This window comes from Grus americana, chromosome 5, assembly GCF_028858705.1.
Source record: "Grus americana isolate bGruAme1 chromosome 5, bGruAme1.mat, whole genome shotgun sequence".
Lineage (NCBI taxonomy): Eukaryota > Metazoa > Chordata > Aves > Gruiformes > Gruidae > Grus > Grus americana.
In genome coordinates this window covers 27,410,144-27,437,321 of record NC_072856.1, presented here as the reverse complement: position 1 = coordinate 27,437,321, position 27,178 = coordinate 27,410,144, and the positions used below count along the sequence as shown (strand labels likewise).

At 42.2% G+C, this 27,178-nt stretch overlaps 1 protein-coding gene across 4 annotated transcripts in view; it reads right to left on the bottom strand.

The window, feature by feature from the left end:
- Positions 1-27,178, bottom strand: part of LRP4 (LDL receptor related protein 4) — a 79,889-nt gene that overhangs the window by 40,002 nt on the left and 12,709 nt on the right. The window lies entirely within an intron of this gene.

Here is a 27,178-nt window from a genome sequence, read left to right as displayed (position 1 = left end):
GATTTGTCTATTTTAGGGTAAATGCATTAAATACAAAGTGACATCGCAATTTTTCTCCATGTACACACCACAGGTATGAACCACATACTGTACTGCAAAGGAAAACATTCACCCCCTTGCACTGTTGAAATAGGAGATCAAGTAGTATGCACAGTTTCCTGGAAAGGGGCTATTTGAAGGCAACAGCAAACATCAACCTGCCAAAGAAAGGTTTGGGAATCATCCAGAAAATAACTTGACAATCATATTCAAGTAATCCCAGGTATAAGAACACTCTTTTTATTTTACAAACTCAGTCTTCTCCTAGAGCACAGTGCTGCTGCCGCTCCACTTAGTTCTGATGCCACAACGGAAGGGATAGCAAAGATTCTACTTCAGAGAGTTATCTGGGGTCTACTCCAGAGCCTGAACTTTCTAGATGCAAACCTTTTACATGTCACTGCTTTAGACATTTCAGACTCTAAGAAAAAAAAAAAAAAAAACAACCAAACAACAAACCAAAACCCAAACCCACAACTCTTCTCTCTCTGTAGAGACTAAACTGTGACATTATCCTGTGTATAACCGACATTCGTGAAAGCAAGATATGATTTTTAATTCTACAAACCGACCAAAAGACAATGCAGTCCAAATGTCAATATATAATCTGATAAGAACATTTTTTTCCAACCTTAAAAGTTAGCTTAAGGAGGTCCCAACCCTTTCTCCCCTCTCCCAGCTACAGAACAATACTCTGCACAACTCTTGACTCTCACCCTTGTGCAAATGCAGCTATTTACAACGTTATCCTACACAACCTTTTAATAAATCTCTGCCTTGAGAGAGAACAGGCTACAGCCCATCAAAAGGGAAAGGTCATGCCTGAACTTCTGTCTGACATCATCTAGACAATCTATATAATCAATATCACTGTTAAACAAATTGTTATTCTATCAATCAACAATCCCCTCAGGCTAGTCTGTGACTGGATTTTTTTTGCATGGTTCCTTCTTTCTACAATTCAAGCAAACATAAAGCTCTCAGATTAAACAATAGATCATAAAGAAAGCAATACAGAGGGATACTTGCCCCAAGTGGTAGTTATATACATCCTGAACTATTTTGCAGACTTTTTGATTTCATCTGTTACACCTAGTAAATCTGTGATGAACCATGAGCTGTAGCAACCTATCCACAAAATCCTAAGCAGAGGGGAAGGAAAAAAAAAAGCCTCATAATTTCATTATTTTCCATTCTAATTAGGAAAAGCAGTTTCTGCAAAGTTTTATGTAACTGTTCTGCAAGCTCTCTCAACAGCAGAATTCCCTCCAGCGAAGATATCCACTTGTGCAAGTTAAGATTTACGTTTAGAGGGGATGCACTTCTTCCTTGAGGAACAATTCCATGATAAGTTTCTTCTGCAACAAAACTGGCCGAGGAGGTTTTTGCCAGCCTCTGCTGCCTGCTCCCATTGCTACGCTGCAGGTTGCAGGGCCTTACTACAAACTCTTTTCCAAGCACATCCACAAGCTGCTGAAGTGGGACAACCAAACTGGTTGCCGTATCTCCCTTCACAGACTGCCATGGGTGCAATGAGCTTTTTATTCTTTCTCACATCTCCACTGCAAGTTATCTTTAAAAGGTTTAGTAGAAAAAGTACATCTCAAGACATTACTGTGGATGCCAGAGAATGCGGCCAGTATCTGGTGTAACAAGGATTGAGGCAGGAAGAACATCCAGTGAATAAAGAACAGAAAGAAGCAAAGGCAAATGAAAGGCAGCAGAGTGGTCAGATCCTCAAAGGATTTACCAGGTATGGCCAGGGCAAAGACTGACTCAAATACAGCAAGCGGGTGATGTAGAGTCAGAAGGCAAAAAAAAAGCAGTAGACATCCCTAAGGAAAAGCAATGCATCATCTGTGCAACATATCCGACTATTAGAAATAAACACAAGGAAATTCAGAAGAACCCCAAAAATCAAACAAGTTCCTTCAAATTGGCAGCACAGGAAATTCAGGACAAACCACCTTCTGCTGTTGCCTACCGCTATTTAGAAAGGCAGAACCAGCTGTATAATGTACCCAAGGTAGCTGCTGTTTAAGTCACCTTTTCCAAAGCAATTTTTCTACCATTTTCCTCAACTGTACTCCAAAGCACTTATCCCAACTACTTTCAGCTCCAATATCCCTTCCTACTGGAGTACACCAGGATGATCATCATCCTCATTACCCCTAGAAAAAAACAAGTATGAGAGTACTGGTGATTGGCTCTATCTTGCCCAGGCTCCACCATGTCTTAGGGTAGCTTCACCAACAGGAAAGGATCAAACATCAAGACAACCAATTCTTAAACTAGGGGAATATATTTAATAATTTGTTTCTGGATAAGCACAAATGAGAGAGTTGGGGAAAAGAAGTAAAAGTTATTTTAGCTCCTCAGCATGAGGATACAGCTCTGCAACAGCAAAGAAAGAATTAGTGCAGCTGTCCCAATCTGCAAACTGCAACTTAATCTGCTGCATTGTCAAACATACAGTTATCTTCAAAAGTTGCTACTAATATCAGGTTTTATATATATACACACACACATATTAAATCTGTTCTTCCCACCTCATTAGAGTTGCTATGTTCAACTATCTCTGGCTTGTGTTTTTACCACGCTATAGAAACCGTTGGAAGCTGAAGGATACGTTATGACCCTGATGCCAACACTCATATGCGCTAGCCTATATCTGTAGTACTATTATGTAAGCACACTTTGCTTAACTAGTCCAAATTATAACCTTTGTGAGTCTAATGCTTTGTGATTTGTGACCCTTAGGGTAACTAACCTTCTAGTCTTTAAAATGATGCATTTTATAAACCATGTTTTACCCTAGTCTTACACTTGGACAAGCAAAGCACATTTTTGTTCAGAGAGAACAGTAATTTCAACCTATAAACAGTATCAGAAGAATCAATCCTGGATGAATAGTCTTTACCCCAAGAAAAAGAACAGGTTGAATGAAACCTGGGACCCCCTGCAGACAGCAGGAATTTTCTCAATTATTTCAGTGTGGATAGTATTTCACTCTTGGTGTCCCATGATCATTTCCTAGTGCTCAGAGTTCCAGTGACATTACCCTGTAACTTTATCTGTAACAATAGAGGGCCAGGAAGGATAAAGATGAGAAGCATGTTTTCTCCAACTCCCTCACAGATAAGCAGAAGCAGTGCACTTGGTGTGAGAAGCCTCAATGGAAGACTTACTCTTTAATGTTGAGCTCTCATTAAACCTAGGGAGCGTGAGACAGAAGACTAACTGAGTGCGCATGAGGGTGGAACATAAACCTCCAGTGTCACGTTTCAATCCCGGTTAGTCAGGGGTCCAGGAACAGGACAAAAGTCAGCACTTGCCATTCAGGCAACTGGACCAACAATCAAAGCCAACATATCTACTTACACTTCTGCACATTCTTCTGGAGCAGGAACAGTGAGGGGTACCTCTGGGCTTTAGCCATGACAAATGTTTTTCCTAAAACTTTTCATCAACATTGCAGGCTTGGACATTTTACCAACCCTCTACACACAGAAATTATTTCACTTATGCAGGAGGTAAAAACCCGACATATTTTAACAAGGCAATATATACAAAACAATTCACAAAAGCTAAACAGAGCCATTGCCAGGTGCTGAGCTGACATCATTCAACTTTCCTGGCCTCTCGAAAAAAGTAGAAGAGTTTTCTACTTTTTCACTTGCCCATGTGTACAAGTAACCAAAAAAATCATCTTCACTGTCTGTAGCTTGGTTCCCTCCAGATGCGACAGCAGCAGGATCCAGTAACCAAACAGTTTTCATAGCAAAGTATTATACAAACAGCCTCCAGATTTTAAAAACAGGAAGTCAGTTTAAACACAGGCCTCAGTTAACATCTGCCATCACCTTAAATTTAGCATGGTATGCTCAGTTTCTTGATTCCTTCTGAATCCCCTCCCCATCCTCATAGTCATCTGACAAATAAAACATCTCCTAAGGGAGGGTGGATTTTTTCCTTCCCTCTCACCCTTAAAAAGATAGTTAGGATCTTTGTAATTTTCTGTCTAAAGTTGGCAAAACAGTTACATCATTTCTGGCTGAAAAGCAAAAGTCAATAATCATCCTGTTATTTCTACACATCTTTTTTGGAGGAGGGTAGGTGGGGTTGCTTAAAGAAATAACTTGTTAGTCTGCTACCCCCCTCTCCGCCCCAGGAACTCTTCATTAGGCCAAATAATATAGCCCATAAAGAAAAAACTAATATACAAAGCTTCATTTTGCTGATGAGGTCACTTGCAACCCTCAGAGCTATTACATAACAGCCCTGTATTTGCCACAGATTCACATAAACACTGACATTACAAAGGAAGCTTAAGTAGACAGAATAATTACCAAACTGAACTCTGTAGCTTTTGTTTTGTTAGGGACAGCAGATTTCTAGGGGAGAGTGAAAACACTGTTCTTTCAAGTCCTGATGGCATGCTTTTATTCCAAAAGGAGAGATGCTAATTCTATTTTCAGTAAAAATAATGACAGATGGCAGCTCTTACCACTATTTTGGAGCAATTCAACCTTCTACAGACTGTTGCTTGAACGTGGAATCTCATAACAACCAAGATTGGAAGGGACCTTGAAAGATGACCTGGTCCAACCTTTTGTGGGAGAGGGAGCCTAGATGAGATTATCTACACCCTGTCCAGTCACATCTTGACAACCTACACCGATGGGGACTCTACCATGTCCCTGGGGAGGTAGTTCCAGTGAATGACTGTTCTCACTGTAAAAATTTCTTTCTTATGTTGAGATGAACATGTTCCTACTCTTCAGGGTCCATCAGCTCTGTCAGGCCCTGGCGGCATTCTAGCAATAGCAGGATTTTCTCACTGTCCCATAATATGAAGTTTGCTCAAATGGATGTTGACCAAGAATACTGCATGAACAACTGCCAAAGATCCTGGCATCTGTGGTCAACACCATGCTGCCTTTCCACATTTTCTTTCTTTCTAGGTACCAAGAACTGACTACATAATAGACTTCCACTCCACACCACCCTATTAGTTGCATCTTTTCCCCTTCATCCTAACACAGAAAATCTTACTGTTAATTTTTTTAAAGTAGTGGTATTAAACTGACAGCCATCAGTTTGCCTGCACCATCCTGCAATTCTGCATGTACCTGCAACACAGAGTAGCACAGCCAACCATGGCTGAGTATGCATTTAGTTCTTCTATACTGCAAAGAAAATAGCACCAACGGGTTTACAAAATCTAGAACTACAAAAATATTTGGCATGTTTTATAGTAGCAGACTGTTCAGTTCAGAATGAGAAATCTCTGGAAAGAACAATCGCTCTTTTGGTCCAGGACTAGCACATGGATCTGAGTTCCTTTCCTTCCATGAACAGGCAGCTAACTCCACGTTTCATGGCCTACAGAAGACCTTCAATGGAAGGCAAGATCCTTCTGCAACCTCATTGCTACAAGAGGCACAACCAAAAAGATGACAGTACCAGTCTTTATAATTTTAATCCTACCCTATAAAAACCCTGGGCAGAGGACAGACAGTCTAAGTGGATATTGAAGGGGTGTGAAAATAGAATACAAATATTTGACAGTTACAGTGACAAAAAGAAAGAAATCCAGGACTGTACAGAAGAACTGGAATATGAATAATGGAATTAAAGGGAAAATGAGAAAAAGTCCTAACAGTGGCAGGCACAAAGCTGTGATTTCTTTTCCCCCCCAGAGAAAGTGCAGAAGGGTAGCACCGTAAGCATTTTTGAACAAATTTGGACTAAGCATCCAAATATTTTGCCCTGGCTTCAACAGATGCACTTCATTTCTTATTTCTGTATTTTAAGAACCCATGAGCATCTCATTGTTTATTTGGGGTTAAAATTAGTGAATTCTATAGCATAGCCTTTAACACCTTAACCTTGCACACCTAGTGTTAGAGGGCCTGCATCAGATATCATTTTCTCTCTTTCTCCTCTTCCAGGTCAGGCTCGCTTTTACATTCCCATCACATACACACCTTGATGAGGGCAGACTTTGGACATTTCAGATGGCCTCGAACATAGTTCAGTTGATACATGTTCCTCCTTCATCCAGCATTTCCAGTGTTTCTATAGCAAAGTAGCTCAGCTTTCTTTGCTTGCCCATCTTGAGGGAAAATGAAAGTTTGGATTCCTCTCTCTTACCCAAATAGCAGTTTCCACTGAAGGAAAGTACAGTTAATCCAGCTTTAGAAGAAGGATTTGCTGACCATTGTTGAAGCCCAGAGCTCTGCTGGCAGACACAGCAAAGGCAACATTACAGCACAACAGGCTGATGTCAGAAGGGGCACCACACACTGATAAAAGCCAACAGGGGTTTTTTTCCTTTTTTTTTTTTTTTTTTTTTTTTAAACTCCCATTATGGAAGTACCTGAAGCAGTTCTGACTGGGTACCCACATGGTCTCCAAGTATTCGATGCCTGCTTAGAGTAAAATGAATCTCACTAGAAAGAGCAACCCGAAAGTTTTCAAAGCTTTGAACAGAACTGTTTCAGTTTTGTTTGAGGAAGAATGTGATAGTGCTAAGTTTAAAAAATCAAATAAAACCTAAAACACCCCAACAACACAAAACCAAAACCACACCAGCCAGAGAAGAGAGGTTGAAGATGTTACAAGCTTTTTTGTAATTGTGTCTACTTTGGCAGGTTTCAAGCGAGGATGAAAGTTTTCCAGGCTTAGAGGTTCCCCTCTCAATTTGCAAAAGCAGGGATACCTCAGTCCCAAACCAGCTGGTTCTCAATTAAACACATTGCTTAACAAATTCTACACAGAGGCGCACTATTAAGCACAACAGCCCTTCATTACTTACATTAAACTGCACAACCATGCAGGTTAGACCTGAAAAATGTTACACTTGATACGACCACAAGGAATAGGAAGCATAAGGAAGAGAAATTCCCCAGGGTGTCTGCTAATTAGGGCCTAAAGAAACTAAGGGGTGCAACAAAAGTGCAAACTGAGTTAGCGTTTGGTGTGGTGGGCATATGATGAGGTAGAGGGAGACAGGAACGGAAGTCGTATTTTCAGAAACAATGCATGGGTCAAGAAATACGAGGCCTTTAAAAACATGTTTGAGTTTGAGGCCCAATTCTGATCCCACAAAAGTAAAGACTACCAACCCCACTGAAAACCTCACCCTGCACCCAGGGCATAGGGCATTTATAGAAACAAGTATTGAAAAAGAAATACTGAAGAAGGATTTCATTTGAACAGGAAGACTCAAGGATCAAGAAGCAATAGTTACAGTTCCTTCTCCCAAATCCATCAAATCATAAACAAACACCTTGCAATAAACAACATGACTTTAACTGAGGTCTCTAGATACTGTAGAAGATACCGATAGAGTTAGGACGAGTGTTTGACAAAATTACTTCTCCCCCTCTAGAAGTGGGTATATTGCTATTACATCTGCACAATATATTAAGGTTTAATCCGTATTTCTATATACCCAGAGTCTTTGAACAGAAGGTGCAGCTGAAGGGACAGTATTATGGCCGTGAAATTCTACTCAAAAACTAATTCAAATTGGCTTGGCTACCAGTACACGCAGACCAGAAAAAAAAAATCAGCTGAAGGACCATAAACAAAAGATAATAAGAAATGGCAGCAAGTCAAGCTGCAGGGAGTAGAGACGGCTAGTAGGTATCATAGGGATCAGCATTAGATCCAGTCCCATTAAATAACTTCATTAATGATCTGGAAGAGAGAGTAACTATCATGTTAAAGATGCCTGCAAATGATATCAAAATAGGCGATATTCTTCTACAAAGACCACAGAGGAAAAAGAAATAACATAGAAGGGACCTTAGAAGATTAGAGTTGGCCAGGAAATTAAAATTCAATCTTAAATTTATTTATTTTTTTAAAGCTAGTGCATCTGGTGAAAAATAATTTGAAACAGATACTCAAATGAAAAGAAAAATCTGGGATGCAGCAATGCCTGGAGAAATCAAGGAGCAATAATAAAAGACAAACTAGCCATTGGTTTATGTTATGACACAATATGGCAGCCAAAAAAATACTTTAGGCTAAATATGCGTAAGTGTCACATCATGGAGGGAGAAACTTTCTCCCTGTGGAGAACTCAGATATAAGACTGGAGTTCCACACTGAGGCTGATATAGGGAAACTAAACAGCATATTCTAACCACAGCAACAAAATATTTATCAAAGGTGTGTTATGGTGCACTGCTCCCACAACACTTCAAACAGATTCTGTTTGAAGCCTGAACCAACGTGGCATTTTTTTCTCCCCTGCTGACCATTTAGTTCTTGAAATCAGACAAAAGGCAACAATCATCCATTCTGTGCCTTTTTTTCTTTTTTTTTTTTCTTTTTTTTTCTTTTTTTTTTTTAAATAGGACTTTTATTATCCTGTTTCCTGAGCAACCCCTCAGTTGCCTATGGAAATAGCTCATGGTGGACAACTCCTGAAGTCCCAGTATAGAAACAGGAACCTTTCAACCACCAAAGCATGTTAAACACATCAAAATCTAAGTCCAAAGTCCCTATCTAAAGGCAGGCAAGAAGTAGCAGGCAGATGACAACTATTTCCAAACAACAGAGGAATTCTACCAGTCAAGGCCAGACAGGAGAAAGTCTGATCTGAGTGACTTTTCCCCCCAGTCCACTCTTCAGACTCCTATGGAGCTCTTCCCTGGTAACACCAGAACTACTCTGTAAGAACCTGGTAAAACATCTTGACTCTAGTATCCAGATCTTTTGGCAGAAATATGACCATACTGTGATGCTTTTTGCATATTTACTTTCCATTAAATGGCAAATGTCTACAAGGTTCCCTCAAACATTTGCAGCTGACAGAGAAGTCAAAAATGTAGGTTTTGTTCTGTAGCTCTGCATGCCTGCCAATCAATGCTGTCAATCAAGAAACCAAGCACCATATCAGCCTGTTTCAGGTGTCATGTCCAATGTCAATTCAAATGGACATATCTTAGAAAGGGTTTTGAGCCTTTCAAAAGATCACAGTTCAAGACGATGGTTTTCCCATTCTCTCTCCAAGCATGTTCAAAACCATTAGACAGTGGGAGCATCTGTTTTCACCTTCACAGATTCTTGGTAAAAAAAAAAGACCACAGAAAGTCATGAGCTGCAGTGTATCATCTCCGACATTCTGCTTCTCACCTTCAAGGCCCTTACTGGAAGGGATTCAGCCTCCTAAATCCTTTTCACCCATGTATTTACATTTTCTCTGTGGACTAATTCATTTTTCCTACATATAAACTTGGATTCCAAGAAGCAAGAGCATTATTATGCTTCCCATCTTGTGAAACTTCTTTCCTATTGCTGTTAAAAACACCCCTTCAGCCTTTGCATTTCATTCTCTGTAGATTTTCTCTCTTAAGCAGAGGGCATTTAACCCATATTTTATTATACCACCTGAAGAATGCCATCAAGAAACACGCTTTGCTGATTTTAGCCTGGAGTGGCATTTCCTTATGTAGCTGCAAGCTCCTGTGCAACTGCATGTCGATAGAGAACTACAATGAAGAATCTAAGGGACAGATATAAAGTGCTCAACCACAGCACTAAGTTACTTGTCATGCAGGACCATTCCACTCAAGTACATTAAACAGAAATAAAATACCACTCAGAAATGGGTAGAATAATAAAAGGTTGCTGCTGCATAACGTCATTTAAAAATATCATCCTCTCTATAACAGTGCAGGAATGTTTAGCTGGACCACCACGGCCTGGCAGGCAGAATTACGTGACTCAAACCCTTTCAGAACATCCTAGACACATGCTAGACACTTTAAAATACTACCTTAAGCCTACATCATGATTTGCAAGAATTAGTCACTTCAGCAACATGAGACACATAACTTTCCATTTCTTTCACTGTATTTTTTTTTAAACCACACACTAACAACCTCTATCCTTTCCTGTCCCATAAGGGTTGTGAACAATTTACTGCTCATTTATCATGAATCATACAGTAGACACTAAAATTTAGAAAATAATGGCATGACAGCAGAAATGTTACCAGCAGACCTTCACGATACCAAACAATTGCTAAGTGCCAGCTAGAGAAGCAACCTGCTGTTTTAAAGAGATAATCCATAGGAAAAAGGTACTTCTAATGTATTTCACCTACTTCAGTCACCAAAGAGTTTCACTAGTATGACAGTTCTTGAGAACGAAGCTTACTGAGCAGTCAGAAATCCTTCTACTATATCAAAGTTCATGGAGATAAGCTACAGACATTGGTCAGGACTAGCGAAACACTGGAGTTTGTTTTCCCAGTTACAGGACAGAAGACATTGGTATTTTAACTTCCATAAACTTTCCTTTAACTTTTCCATTACTTCATAGACAGAGGGATTTCTCTCATCCTCCTCTCCTGCAAATAAATTAAAATGAGGAAACAAAGGGAAAGAGGCACAGAGGCATAAGAACGCTATTGACATTTGTTGGAGAATACAAGGAATGGTCCAAAAAGAAAAAAACCTAAGCAGCTTTTATTCACATGCATCTTAGAGGATATTTCTGTGATAGTAGTAGATGTATAAATTTGGGGCAACTATGAGATCCATATCCATGTTTTTAAAATTTTGGACAACCAAAGTGCACCTACTCCCCTAAAGGCAAAGCACCACTTTAATCAAACGCTGCCACTTACAGTCTTAGGGAAGGAAGCATTTGGGCAAAGCAGGCTCTCACCAAGTCCCTAGAACAGACCCCTGCTCTTGCTGCTACGGACAGCATTTTGCGAAAGGTCTGCTTCAATCGCTGCTGTCCCTAAGGCGTACTGTCGATCTACTCAAGTTAGTTTTAAAGTAGCTAACTTGGGTTTTGGTGGCAGTAGATCACAAAAGCACAGAGCTGCAATGCACCTGCAAAAGTCAACAAAAGAGTAAATACTTGAAACAATTATCCTACAGTGAGCCTTACATTACCTCAGCCATCAGAGCACCCAAGGTTTACTACCATCACAGCAAGGATATGCTCTGTCACTTCTGGGAAACCACCTGGAAGAATCAGAACTCAGAGCTACTTCAGAAATTCGGAAGCCTTGCAAACTTCCCCCTTCACTGAATGGAGATGAATGCAAGCAGCCCTACAACACCTAATGAAAAACAGCTTGGCATCTGTCACTCATAACAGCAATATGAGAAAACAAAGGTTTAATTTGCATCCATGCGTTCCTCCCTCTTCTACTTCACTTCCCTTAGTTTAAGTAACCTTAAGTATTAACTTCTAAGGCAAACAAACTTTCAGTACTTTTCCAACATTCACTCTGTTTCTGCTCCCATTCCTGTCATGTCCTCTTCCAAGCTGCAAGTGTCTTTGGGATTTCACCAAATCCCTTGCTTAACAGCGAAGACATAGTTGTCATCTCACTGAGCATGGACTAACTCAGTCTGACTTGAGCTAAAATAAAAAAGAAAAAACCCACTCAGTATTCAGTTTCATATAGGATAGCTATACATCTTCCTCTCTGCATATACTCTTGAACAGTAATGGCCTCCAACTCTGGCAGATTCTACTGAAGAACCAGTTACATGTCACAGCATTAAGGAAAACTGAAATGAATGCCAATTTATTTTAATCTGCCATCTGTAAACTGCACCTCGGAGTAAGGGGAAAGAGGACTAAGAAAATGGAGTGGTCAGAAGAGGATAGCTAAGAGGAAGAAGCATTACTGCCATCTTTGCTTGAAAAGTAGTGCTCAGAGGCTTTAGGGAACCAAGAAAAACTAAAAGTGGTATTTTTTTGATCTGGGTTGCAAGGATTAAAACCTGGAATAGGTACTTAGGAAAATTCACAACACAAATGATCTTATCCAGCCACCTCCTTACCACAAATTCTCTAAGAAATTGGCTCCTTTCTCTTTAGATTCAGAAACTTCTTGAGCTTTAGCTCCCCCTCCCACACCACTTATGATCTTTGTTAATTACTGTGCCAATGCTTGTCCAGTGCTCTCTGGTTTTACAAAGTACCCATAACCTTGCTCACAGCACATTCGGAAGCCATTTTTAACCTGGCCTTCAAGGTTTGGCGCTCTGAAATAGGCTAAGTAAGTTTGCCCCACAGGAAATTATCAACCAGCCTCTTTAATCTTTCAGATGCTCCAGGCACTGGACATTCTGCCCTTCAGAACATATGCCCAACTCTTCTCCAAAACTAGAACCCAGAACATTTTTTTGTTCATTTAACCTATTCAAGACAAAAGCCAAGTTCCTCTGTCTTGATCAGTCCCAGAACACATCAAACATGGATAGTCATACACTTCTTTTCAGGAGATAAAAACACAAGCATTGTAAAGTCCTTCTTTTCAGGGAACCTAATGTTCTAGCTGGACTGCAGCTGTCCAAGCACATAGTGCAAGGAGATGAGTTCTGCCTCCAAAAAAGTCCATTTTGGCTTTTGTGGGCTGCAGTCAGATTCTTCCCATCATTACGGCACAATACAGAAAAGGCCAGGTTCCTGGACAAGACAGAGACTGTTCTCTTACAGGGTCATATTAAGGAGTTTATTTTGGTCTCCTATAAAGAGGCCATCATGTTAGCGGTGGACCATCTAAGCTTTGTAGCTTTCCAGCTCTCTGCCACACAAGAGACTGGAAAGCCAACCACAACAGCTCTGCTTAGCAGAGGAGTTCACCAGGGAAGGGGTAGGATACAGAGTGTGGTTTTGTGGCAATAAGGAGGCAGGAGCTCATTTTTGCAATCCCACAGGCAGGAGGACTTCAAAAGCACAAACCACAAGATAAACGGAGCTATCTTGGGACAAAGTTGTTCTGTACATCGTTTTCTAAAAAATAACCCCACACATGATATTATGTTGCCCTCGGAGGATGAGCAACAAAGGGGCAATTATTAACCGGCCAGACTGAGCTGGAAGGACAGGGTTGGACCTGGCAAAGAAAGTGGTACCACACAACCACAGAGACATCACAGCAACTGTGCTGCCTACCAGAGAATGGAATTAACTGAAAAGTAAAAAAGAAACCTTTACCAGTAACATTTTTTCAATATACACACACGTGCACTCAAAAACACAAGCTTAATGCAAATACATTTTATGGGCTCAGGTAGGATAAGTTCTTCCCAAAAGAATTGCCAACAGGAAAAACAAGGTCAGCGTTGGGGTTACTACAAGGCAGCTATGCTGTGCATTGGACCCTATTCAGCCCACCTGCAGTTGTTTGCTTTCTGGGCAGCTCACAAAGCACCAACCTACACCTCCCACAGCACCTGGACATCAGACTCCTTTGCAACATTTAGAAAGTGGTCACAAAACTGTTTTTCTGCTTCAACTGGAAGTCTCAAATGCCGCTTCCTCAAACCTGCAAGCTCCACAGTTCATTCATACTCACACCCCAGAAAAATTAACCACAATAGTGAGAAGCACCACAGGATCCCTTACAGCCAATTCCATATTGTTCACATTGGGTTTCCTCTTTGCCTTCAATGAAATAATAGCAACAGCACTGAGGCAGGGGGAGGAAGATGCACAAAAAGCAAAATGACCTAATTATGGAACCACATCTTTGTAGGTATGTGAGTGGCCTCCAGCACTACAGTGTCAGAGTGCCTTTTTCTATTAATGAACAATTGTTCACCTCTTAAAAGATGTGAAGTATTATCTTCAATTCAGAAGCAGAAAATGGAAGCCCAACAGCACAGATCTGTGAGTACTTGGGTGCCTAAGTCATTTAAAATCAGTGGAAAATTAGACGTTTAACTATCATTACACATCTGGCCAAACAGATTTAGACCTGACTCTCGGTATTACAAAGTACTCATACCTCCCACCGCAGGGACTCTTCATACTTGGAAATCTGAGCCCTAAGTGACTTCCCAAGGAGCTTGTGGCCAAGCTGAGAAATTAATGCAGATCCTATGCGGTCCCAGTCCACTTCTTAACCAGGGCACAATTTGCCCTGCCCTACCTAGGTCCTTACCCCAGAGAGCTCGTTAAAACAAACTTGCAGGAAATCAAAGTCACTATTGCACAAATGTGGAAGGATTTACACACGCTGCTTGGGAAGTCAAAATAACACCTCCTGCACCACTTCACCAGTCTGCTCCTCTATGCTCCCTGACCCAAATTAAGATGGATCCAAGACCTGCTTCCCAAAAAAAAGGTCAGAGCCAGGCTCCTGAGACCCTCCTGGAGGTCCCAAGTTCCTGTATTAGCCTTACAATTATTAAAAGGCCAACATGAAAGGAAGTCCAGCCCTGAGGCCACTGTTGATCTAATAAACACTGGAATTAGATTTCTTCTCAGTGAAGAGGCTGCCCGCCTGATGGCACAAAGCCAACATTTAAATGCTACTGTTGCTCAGAGCCCTAAATTAGTTTTGGATCTGGGGAGTTTGCCTTGAGCTACAGCCAAAAGAAACATAGGAACTGGAGGGAAATTTGTTAAACGTTAACAGAGCTGCAGGAAAGGACTACAGCAGGGCTAGTAGGTGGCAGGGAGGAAGGAGAAGCCACAAACAGAAGAAACAGAAACAAGCAAGACATGGGAAGTAAGCAACAAGTAAGAAGATTTTTGTGAAGTGACTCCCCTATACAATCCCCACGTAGTTGTGTGAACAGCAGACTTTTTAGGTCCCATTCACTCATAGGTGTTTTTGCAACTACAGTGGTTCTCATCTACCTTCCTCTCTCTGCATTCAAAATACAGAATAAGAATCTGAGGAAACTGCTGTTCCCAACTCCTTGGCTATGTCAATGCTGAGTTACCATGAAACTAGACTCTCATCCTTGGTTAGCTAAGAGCAGATGGATACTTCCAGCCTCCCTGGCCGTGATCTCGACAGATCCCATGTTCTCGGAGGGAGTGGTACGCAGCTGCCTGCAGGAGCAGCTCTTGCAGCAGGCTCTTTTCATGAAGAGGATGCAGTGAAAACAGTGCAAGATCCTGCCTGTTCATGCTGTTCTCCATTTTACTGATGAATTGCAGGGATTCAAACAACACAATGCCCTTTTTCCCTTGAATACTCAATCCAATACGAATGTCTATGCAGAGAGAGTTTAAACGTACTTCCATTGTGACTTTTTTTTCCCCTCTCCTTTTCCCAACAGGAAGGATCTGAGCATAAAGACTCCCCCATTCAACAGTTGCTTCCTGTGAAGCCAAGCCAGCGAGGGCACAACCTGCATCAGTAGCTTCTGATGGAAGTGACCAGAGATGCAGGACACAAAAAAGGAAGAGCAGCAACTTCCATCTCAGAAAGCTCCTACTCCCTCCACAATTCCTCCTCTCTTGGAGAGATGAGCTGGACAGAACAAGGAGCTTTAAATATCAAAAAACAATCTGTCATCTTCCCAGGGCCAACAAAGGACCTTTGTTTGCTCCAACTGTATCTCCGCTCTTTCAACCTCTCTAGAGAAACACTTCCAAGCCAGTGGACGCATATGCGCACAGGGTGCTATAGAATAGGATAAAACAACTGGAGAGCATACTCATTAGAGATCTTACATGCCATCTTTTACTATGTCACACTTGAAGCTAAACATTGCTGGGGGGCAAGAGTGTTTGTCCTCCCTCCCAGTTTCCTCACACGGCAACACAGAGACCCTTTCAAAGCTTGAAGAGTCTGTTTGAATAAATCATCTGTGCTTCTCAACAAAAGCAGCAAACTACAAACATGATATTAAAGAAGCAAGAGAATGAGCAGAGGGCATTCAACCATGTCCAGACACTAAATCAGCAGAGTAAAAAAAATGAGTTAAAAGCAGAAGTGTCACAACATGGACTTTTTTCCCCACACATTTGAAATGAAACCAATATATAATAAGACCAAGAGTTTTCACTCATAGAAAGGGGTCTCCAAGCATCTTGAAATTCCATCCTATCGCTGCTGAGACAATGTACGTCCAAGTTGTCCATCCACTTCCAATCTCCACATCAGCCTCCAAGTTCAGCTGAGCTATAGCTTTGTTCTCAGATTACAGCATTCTTTTAAATACTTTTTTTTTTTTAATGTTATGTCCACCACAAGGGTATTGATGTTTCTATCAAGTTTGTTTGCAACAATCCTCAAGAGGCCTGTGGAACTTCACAGTTCCCTTCACAGATTTTTCCTATTGTCATATTCAGGATTGCACAGACAGAGAGATAGATACAGACAAGGGCTGCTAAATTCTGCAAAACTACTAAAATATAGCCAACAACGTTTAAGCAAATCCCCATGCAACCTCTCCATGAGCAAAATATCCCTAAATGTTATGTTCATTCTTCAGGCACTTGTCTTTCATGAGATGCAGTCTGTTTACAGGTCTCCTGCTGTGCACACAACTCCTGCCCCAAATGACAGAAGTCCTCTCTCACACAAACATGTAAACATAGACTGGGCAACGCTGACTCCAGTGAGCATCCCCATCCCCCAAGAGCCTTGTAAAGGGTTAAGGCCCAGTTATCACATGCTGGTAGGCTGACAGCTTTATGTCTGTAACATCTAAGTGGGTTTCAGACTCTCCCTTTAATCAGGTTCCATTGCAATTAATCAGTGGGTTTCTTTATAAGAAAAAAATAATAATAATAAAAAACGGCGAGCACTCTATTCAACCCAATTCAATCTGCCTGGCCAAATCTCATGACCAGCTGGAATGCCCCTTTCCTAGCCTGCCCAGCAGGATGCCCAAGAATGGCGTGTGAACGTTTCTCTCTGCTCCTGCTCCAGCGTTAAAATGAACAATAGTCCCTGCCAGTGTCATTCTTCAGCAATTCATCTCTTCCTGTCGCCAGACTCTTTCGTTCCTTCTTGCCCCTTCCACCTTTTTTGTACGAAAAACAACAGCAGATCGGCAGCAATATAATAAAATAAAATTGTATTTACTTGGGAGATTTGGAGGAAGGGGCAAGAAGGGGGCTGGGGAGAGGAACAGCCCCCTCCGCCCCCCCCGGCAATGAAGAGACAGAAGGGGAGCGTTCTCAGGCCCCAGCTGACCTGCTCTGCTCCATGCCTGGTTTCCCTGCTGCAAGGAGCATCAAATTTGCCAGGGGGGCTGCAGGGGGGACAGGGCCCTTTTCTTTTGGAGGATGTTGGAACTGTAATTACAGAGAGGCAGTTTCCGGGGGAAATTAACGTGGATCTCAACTCATGTTCCCTGCGTTTTTCTTGTGCAGACCTGTGGCCTTTCCTCGACACTCATTCATCAGGGAATGGGTGAAAAGAGGCTGAAAGAGGCTGTGAGCACAGTTGTTAGGAGAGACTTGGATCTCCTCTTCCTGAAGGAACAGAAGTAGGACGGAGATGCTATGGGATAATTCCAAGGAAAAAATAATATTGTAGTATATACATATATACGTATACACGCACACACACACATATATATTCCCCAACAGAGCAGGAAATGTGTCAGCGTAAAAAGTTAGACACCATTAAATGGTCCATGGGGAACAGGTTAACCACAGAGGCAGCAGTAAACAGCATGCAAAGAGACACACCATGACTCCCCAACACCAGCTCGCTCTCTCTCTCCCCCCATCGAAGGAAAATGAGGGACCAGGTCTAGTGTTACGGAACCTGGAAGATTTTAGTAAATTTACTTTTACAGGTGTGAATTTAAACGGGTTCCTTCCTGGTATGCAGAACTGAGCAACAGTCTGGCAAAGATAGTATCTTACACAGAATGCTTCAGAAGAAAATAAATCCAGCTGCTATTGATTACACAGGACATTTAAAATCTATTATAAGCAAGTTTAAAAAGGCTTTAATGAAATCCCAGAATTAAATTCACCTGCACAGCTTTTAAAAGGCCCCTTTTGCACTTTATGACACCACACAATCCCCACATTACTTGCAGCACAAAGTTCTGAACTGAATGTAAAATTATTATATGGTATTCATCACCATAACAGTCAAGCAGTCCATAAACACAGATTCTTTTGTCTTCGCATCTTACTGTTCTGAATGGTTTCATCAGCTCCATGTTACAGATCTCAGACAGCCAGAGTCTCAAGCCAGAAACCTCTGTTCCTAGGTGTCCAACCTGAAGAGCCAAGGAATGGTTTGCAGAACTGTTAGATGCTCATAAAACACAACAGAAGGAAAGGGGAGCAATGCAGGTGGTATAAAAGTAAAACACTGTGCCAAACAGGTCAGTCTCAGGCCTCTCAAAAAAAAAAAAAAAAAAAAGAGACTTGCAAGTTTAAGGCAAGGAACAGGCGACAGAAGAGAACCTGAAAGACACAAGTTGCTTTGTGGGTGAGCCACTACAGAGAAGGGCAACTTGGGAGCAAGAGGGACAGGCTAGATGTAGGAAAAGAGAGCAGAAGACAGAGTCTCCCATCTCACACCTGCTACCCAGAACCTTCCTTCCACCTTCCCACATTCCCTCATCCTTTTTCTGTCTCTTAACAAGCTTCCCTACTTCCATAATTCAATTCTCTCCTGCTACTCTTTCCTCCTAAACTCCCCCCCCACCTCCAAAATGCCCAGAAATTCAAACCTAACACAAATCAGGTGCAAACACAGACACCTTTCTCTCCCTTCCCACTGAGTACACCCACCCAAGTTTAATTGTGCACCTGCTTTATGGCCTTGTGGGCTGACAGACAGTTCCATAGGAGACTCCATGTTATTTCTTGCATTGCAACACAATCTTCAATACTGCCTCGTATCACACAGAAATAGCCTACTGCAGCTGCCTTCTCCTCCTCACCGCCTGTAGGCCAGCAAAGGAGCACTCAGCCCAGAGGGCAGCCTTTCAGAAGGCATTATCTAGACTACAGTTCCTCTGCAGCCCTTCACTTTGGGGGAATAATTGGAGTAGAGCTCCTGTTCAACTTAAGCCTGCCACTGGATAGTCAATGTCCATCACAGAGTCAAAGAGGCTGTTGCTGTCAGGCTTTTTAACTCATACTCAGCACACACAAGTACCGATTTTCAAATATTTACAACTCATACCATACATGGGTGAATTTCAGAGAAACTAAATAATCTTTAAGCCTCTTCTGCATTTTTGTATTTCTGAAGCATGGGAGGCTTAACAAACATTCTCAAGCTTTTCCGTACTATGGCAAGATTTTAAACATGGGGGAAAAAGAAAAAAAGGCATTTTTCTCTCTATCCTTATTCTCCAAACTCACTGATTAATTTCTAACTGAAGTTTCACAGGCAGTTTTAAGCAGAAACTCTTCTCTCTCCCCCTTGAGTTCCAGCCTGGAAAGCTAAAAATTGGTCAAACTTTAATCAACTGAAAAGAAAATCAGGTAGGCTTGGCACCACTTTCCCCATACGTCATCCCCTTCTGCTCCACATGTATCAGGACCCTTCTCTTGAATTTCTAATCCACTAATACAGTCAAGCTGAACTCAAAGCAACTGTTCTCAACTTGCACTTTAAGACTTAGGCTTCCATTTTAGTTCTCAGGAGAAACTGCTCCCAAAAGCTTGTCTGTTTTTCCAGCCATATTAGTTGGTCTAACTAAAGTTGTTCTCTCTCCCTACAAACCTTGCCTCGCCTGTAGTTGTGATGCTCTAAGGATGGAATGCTTCTACAAATATTATATCATGAATAATATAGAAGAAAGTGGCAGTCACCAGATGCCAGTGAGGATAAGGATGCTTGAAAATCTCCATAGTTATGTACATTCTTTTGACTCAGGTCTGTATTTGGCATTTTAGTAATTTCTTCCTACAAAGAAGGACTCTTATTCTACCCTCATCTCCAAATGAGAGGCAAGGATGTCCCTTAATTAAAAGCATCGGCTATATCCATGCTAAGAACTTGACCGTGAGCTTTACCATAGCACGACAGTCTTGCCTTCCCTCATCCTGCATGTTCTCGCACACACTGACCCAGAGTAAGCCTTTACTTACTAAATTCTGCTGATCGCTTGGAGACTGGATTCAATTTGGAAATTTTGCTGGGATTTAACTGATTGGAAGTGGAGGATGAGCCGGGCCTTGGCCAGAGAGCTCAGGAAGTCTAGTCTCCGTATGTGCAGCCCCTAGCTACGCTCAGCGTAAAGCATCTGTGGAACTATGACCTTAGAGCAAGAGTACTCCTTGCTCTGGGAGAATATTAACACAGGTAAGTATCTCCTGCCCAAATTTAATTTCTGACATGATGCATCTGCAACAAGGATGATGCTTCTGGCATCATTCCTACTAGAACAAGAGCATCAGGTCTAAGATGACATTTGAATCTTTAATACACTGCAAATAATGCATGCCGCACGACTTAGCCAATGTAAGAATTTAGCCCCAAACTGTGGGCACGCCAAGCTTGCTGCCAGCCCTGCAGGAATGGAAAGGAATGTTTAAAAGGAGGTGGTCTGGTTACTTTTTCCCCATAATGCTAGGGAGAAGTGGGCTTATATGATCTCTTCTTGACACAATCAAATAGTTTCATGCTGTTTAGGTATCTCCGCTGCAGCTTTAGAAATGGGGGACAGAACCAGCACATAAGAAATGAGCTTACCTGACTATCCTAGGACTACAGTAATGGGCTCAAGGAACTCCCAAGGCCGAAACCTATCAGACAGTCAAGTTGCAATAGTTTGCTTTAAAGATTTCTGATTTCTTCCACATCTGGAGCTGGGACCCAGATCAAATAACTAGAATTGAGAGCTAAATCACAGGTAGTAGAGGGAAAACGAAGTCAAGCATAAAAACATGCAGAACAGTTAAGCAGAAATAAGATAGACATACTTAGCACAAGAAAAGACTGTGCTTTCAGCCTACACCAACGCTTTGGATGAAACCACTCAGAAGGGACTTGTCAGCTAATGTCTCCTGCTAAAAGACAGACAAAAAATGGAGACTGGCTGAGCCCAAACCATTACGTGTTGTCTGCCTAAATCTCCTTCCTCCCTCAGATCCAACACCGACGCTCCCCAAACCCACTGTAGCTGTAGCGTGGATGCTGAATGCCAACAAAGGCTCCCTTTGGAAGCCTGGACTGCAGAAGCCAGAGATAAATCCCTCCACCCATCTCTATTTTCCCTTCCCTCACATATACAAATTTTCTTTCCCCCCTTCCCACCTCCCAAACCCATCTTACCCTCCTCCCCTCAAAAGCGATTAAGGAAAAGCTGTAGAAATATTTGCCCAAAGCTGGAGCCTGTTGCTGGGCCCAGCTGTATTGTTGGTAGGAATACACACAGCAAACTTGCACTGTGAGGAGCCCTGCGGGACTCCGGGCACTTCAGGGAGGCTTTGTGAGCCCAGCTCTGCATGCACTAGCCAGACTATTGTGAAAGGGAAACAGAAAAACCGTTACAAACCCCAATGCTCCCCCACTCCCATCTCCCCCGCCTCCCCAAACGCCCCCCGCTTCTACCAGCCGCCACCTTCCCCAAGACAAATCGAGAGGGGAGGGGGCCACTGCTGAAGAGAATGAAAAGGTTTCCTCAGTTAGATTTAAGGCAACAAGTCAGAGCTGCAAGGAGTCCTTTATCTGCCAGGGAAGCCTCCCACTGCTCCAGAGCTGGGCCGAGCGGGGATCCTGGGGGCCAGCTTTCTGAAGGCTGCCATTGATTTGTCACTGGTGATAAGTGAGGCCGGGGCCGTTCCCACCATCGCCTGCAGAGGGGACGACTCTCCCACAACACCCGGCAGGGGAGAGGGGCGGCAAACACGAGGAAACGCAGAACCCGATGGGTCGAAAAATCCCAAATGGTGCCTCTAATGAACAGCAACAAAAAGGAGCGACTGTGCTGAGACCGAGGCAGGGGAGGACGACAACAGTGCACAGGGGCAGCACGGCTGCTCGCAACCCTTCCCCGGGTGAGAAAGAGCAGGGGGGAATCCTTCATCCCTCACCTCCAAAGGGCCTCCTAGTGCCAACTTGGTCGAACAATATTCCTTCAAAAACTACCCAGCCGCTCCTTTGCCAATAGCAGGAGGCTTTTAAACCTGCTCTATTTACACAGAGACGCTCTTCTCTCAAGCAGATGCCACTGGAAACTCGTTCTTCTGCTTTTTGGGAGGGGAAATCTTTTCTCACAGTACTAAACAAATGAGAGAGGCTAATGAAGCACCATGTCTAAAAGGTGAATTCCCAAAGCAACAGGAGATCTTAAAGGAGCACCAGAGCTCCCCCAGGGAACATACAAATAGAGCAGCAGCTGCCTGGGCAAGACCAGATGCAGATGGGTAAACTGAAAGCAAGACAAAAGCGGGGGGGGGGGGGAGAAAGAAAAAAAAAAAAATCAGTAAAAGAAGTAAAGATCCTTGGCCTTTCTGATGTAACTAATTAGGAAAGACCATCAGAATTGGTTCAACTTGCATTATATAATGTCTCTCTTGTGCTCCAAGACGCTGAGGAGGTTTGGAAGCACACAGGACGTCTTTCCTTCCTTCCCTGCCCTCAGCAAAACCCCTCAGCCAGCTTCCACTCCGGCCAGGCTAAGGCTGAGGCACACAGGACTTGGAACACCGCCTGAAGACCAAGAGATTCGAGTCTCCAGAGGGAAAAGAGCGTCACGCCTGCAGCCTCCTTCCAGTTCAATCAGACTAGACCCAGCAATCCAGAGGATCTTATCTGGCAAGATATTACCTCAGGACAGTTGTGCACAGCTCCTAAAGCACCAGTTTATAATCCAGCACGCTAAAATAAATGGAAGTTGCCAAGCTGTAAACTGTGACATTCAGCAATATTTTACCTTGTATTCAGCTATTCAGAGGCACAGGGCGGATCACTGGGAGCAGTAACTATTTCAGATATCCTAGTTAAAATTTCTTGTTATACGAAAGCAAAGCCTCCATGGACCCTTAAGCTGGGGATGAGCACAATATCAGAACCTTAACAGATAAAATCCAGTCCAAAAATTTCACGAGTTTAAACAAAACAAAAACCTCAACAAAAAACCCCACCCCAAACCTCTCATTCATCTTTGAGATCCAGCCAGCAGCCAGTTAGCTCAGAACACAAGTTTATCATGCTTCTCGCCAGAAATATCACTCTGCAGCCAAGCAGCCACATCCTAAACCAGCCAAAGCTTTTGAACAGTCCTAAAGCACAACCCAATTAAAGCCCATTGAAGACTTCTGCCTCCTAACGAGAAAGGACTGAATATCTCCTGAGCTTGGTGAACTAACCGCTTGGAGCACTGCCACTGCTTGGGAACCTGGAAATAGGCTTACGTCCAGCAAGACTCCAACTTGCACACCTGATTAATCTCAATAGCTACATGAGAAGCAGAACTAACAAAGCCAGTTTCAGATGGATTCATCTCCAATAGTCAATTTTGGTGCCTCTGTTGCCAAATGGAGAGAGGGAGGGGATTCTTTCATGTCTAACAAGATGCAAACTCACAAGGAATCTTCACCCACAGCCAAGTCACTTCTGTGGTGCCTTCCCTTTATTGTGCTGCCTATTTTCATGAAACTTTTATTCTCTGGGACCAGTTTTTTGGGTGAGAAGGTATGCACACATATTGAAATAACCATTGCTTCCATACAAAAGCAGGCTAAGGATGCCTGTGGATTTTTCTCATGAGAAGAGCCTGTATTAACAATATTATTAAGAACTACTTCTGATACTACTTCCTGGACCAAGTTCCAGGATCTGAAGTGCATATCTAAATAAAAGACACAGATTCCTCACAAAGCCCACAAATCACTTCAGTAGACACGTCATTCAGCCCTGGAAGAAGAACTTTTGACATTTTTTAAAAGCCTTTTAAAAACTCTTCTGCCTACAGAGGAAAAGTTCATCCAACAAGCAGGCATACTGTCTTTTGCTAGAACCATGATTTCAGGGCCAAAAACCATGACAAGACAGCATGGCGTCTTCTGTTCAGTCTTACAGATGTATTTATTGCGATGACTCAAGAACCATTTTCCTTCTGTTATTCCACTGTACTTTGGGGAGTAGGGAGCAACAGATAAACCGAGCTGAATCAAGCTTTTGTGGGCATTGCGAGAAGTGATGTTATTCAGCCAAATATAGAGTACTTCCTCCGATCAAAGAATGACCCAAGCCCATCAGTGCCATAAATGCTACCTAAAATGACTGGATAGCAGTAAAGACGTGGCAGAACACAGTGCTTCTAGTCTATTTACTTCCATTCATAGAAGAATTTTATCTTCAGTAATTACAATCTACCTTGAGAAGCTCCTGGGACGTTTTGTTTGTTTGTTTGTTTTTTTCCAGTTGAACACACACTTTTTTTCCTCTCTCTTTCCACTCCTAAGTGGAAGAGTTATGTAGTAATCCATTTTAATGGTTGTGCAGTAAAATGACTTTTTTCAGTTCGAAAAAAATAATGGATTTCTGTGGTGGGAAAAAAGGCCTTAGTGTGCAGTTTGTATCTTGACTAGATTTGCTAAATATTTCTGGTACCAAACACTGCCATTCCCAGACACTGTAAGAACATAACATTTATTCCTACAGATCATTCTCTAAGTAAGAACATCTGGTACATTTGGACCTTCAGCCAACAAGCCTTGATGAGTCAAGATCAGATCTACTGCAGTCACAGTGCGCCACTAAGCTACACAACGTTATGGTCATGATAGCATACATGTCAACCTCAGAGGTTGAGTTCAGTTAGCCTTCTCATTTCCTGGTCTGAGGTTGAATGCGGTCCATTAATTCCAGATTCTGAAAAGTGTGCTTAGAGGTTCATTCCCCTCCCTCCATTTTTTATTGTACAGTATCAAAAATGTGGAATTACAAATAGCAACAGCATTCTGGAAATCGTTCCCATGTCCCTCCTTATAACTGCACAAACACTTGGCAAACTGAAATACATACAAGCTGATTTAGGTATCAAGTCCTCAGAAAAGCATGACTGTTTTCCATGGGGAAGATATAATCTTCTGCTCTTCATGCTATAACCTAGTTTCTTGATTTTTTTGCCAGATATCCTCCCAAAACAAATCCTCTTCTGTGCATGATAAGCAAAGGACAGGAAGCAGCCTTGATTTGACTACACTTAAGTGATAACACAGCTCTCGGGTCCTCCAGAAACACACTGATTCTTGCTCAAAATGAGAAAGAAGCTTCAAGACTGTGGTTTCATATTCATCAGTAGTGCTAGCTTAAAGAACTCCCAGCCCTCCTTTCCCTACTCCAAGTCCCACGATCCCCAAGAGCTGGCATACCTTTGTGCAGCCTGGTAAAACACAGATCAGGGAAGAAGTAGTCCAGTGAGCGATGAGAGGCAAAAAGACGGAAGATCCTTCAAATTTGCAATTCCTCCTCACCCAGCCCAGTTTGATTCCTCCCTTTGCTTCACTGCTTGCAGAACCATAGCCTCAGAGCCAAACTGACAGAAGAAGTTGGGGTCATTTCCTCTTTAAGGCTTTACAGACATATTTACTACAGTGGCTCAAGAGTTATTTTCTTCTTACAGTCTGTTTACCAAGTGTTTGTACATTTAGAAGTAGGATACACATGCTACTGTGCTGAAAATTCTTGTGAAAAGGAATAAACGTGGTGAATTAGATCTACACTTGAGTACAGTAAATGTTTAAAAAAAAATGTGATGTTCCAATCTGGGAAAAAGCCACTCATTTCTGTACGCAGAAAAAAGCACCAGCTCTTAAGCAACCAGTCACCATGGTTCAGTTCTTTACCCTTGCAAGAAAAAAATCCTGTAGTCTCCAAAATCAAGATGTCGACTACCCTTAGAGGAAGAAAACTAACAAACAAAAAATCCCTAACCATTAGCATACCTGGCCCAACAATCATAGGGAACCTTTATGTTACAGCTTGCAAAGAGGATACTCCAAAGTTCAGTTCTGTACAGATGATCTCCAAAGGTTATGGGGAAAACCACGTAAGCTACTGCGTAAATACAGCCACTGATGCCAATTACGTATTTACAGAATTCTACCCAGTAATTTAGCTTGCTGCTACAAAGCAGCAAAAAGGAACATTCAATAATTATTATTTAAAGCTGGCCACAGCTAAACTATCCCGAGTCAGGAATGCAGGGTTTAACACTTGGATTCCTAACCAAGCCCAAGTTATGCTTCTGTTCTCGAATTTCTTAACCTTTGTGGTTACATGGTTAAATATCCATTCGCAATCCATACTAAGAGCTGCTATGGTCAGGATAGGGGAGAACGTGGAATGGTCATGGAGGCAGAAGATATCTTTGTGAGCTGGGTTCAGATACGATACCCTTCATTAGACTAATGCTAACCATTTATCGAACACGCTAGCAGATAACAGGAACATGCGCTATCTAGGACAAAACCAGCAACTAGACGTTCTTAGAAGGGCATTACATCTGAGAAGAATTTTCACTCTCCCAGCATCAGACCCCAGACACAACAAATGCGTCTATCACAATTAGATAATGTTGCATGCAGCAAGTCAGAGGGAAAAAAAAATAATTAGAGAAAGACAGCTTCAACAGAAAGATATCTTGGGGATGGAGAGGACAGGGCAAGGAGTATCAACATACAGACTAAAAGGCAAAGCATTTAAGTGGAGCCCCTATTTACGATGTTAATCAGTATTTCATTGTGGGTTTTTCTCTTGTTATTCAATACATCTGTCAATTTATTACATGTAGAAATTATGAACTCATCAGAGTATGAACTGTCCTTATTGTATGCACACACTGCATGTAACAGTGTGAAGCTCTGATTTCCATCAGAGTGAATCTTTACATGATCCAATTGACAATTCATGTGTGAGATTCAGCCCATGTAGATATTCCCCCTCGGCCTGCCACATGCTCATTCAAGGAGAACGGGAATGGCCGTTTAGGCAGCTTATGCTTCTGAACAGCTAACTCTGTCATCCTTTGACTAACCAGACACTTAGCATCAGCACTGCCATTTCTGCATCAACTGTGGAGAAGGGTGGGATAGTGCCTCCTTTTGTCTGCATGCTCAGGCCAGGCTTGTCAAACCACAACACACCACTGCATCAGGGGAGAACAAGCAAAACTCAGATCCAGATTCTGCAAGTAAGGGTCAAAAACCAACTCTTTGCTAGACACCAGTCATTTAAAAGGCAAGACTAAGGAAGGAGAGTCAAGGCGCTAGCAAGGGGATAAAGCTTTTCATATGATTGACAATTTCTCTGGCAAGAACTCAGAACATAAGTCTTAGACCAAGTAAAACAAGACAGTAGGTATCTGCTTCCAGTCTTAATGAATAGAAGTTTCCACTACAAAAGACATCACCACTTAATGTACTGTGCGCGTTGGAACATCTACAGGTTGATCTTTCACCCCAC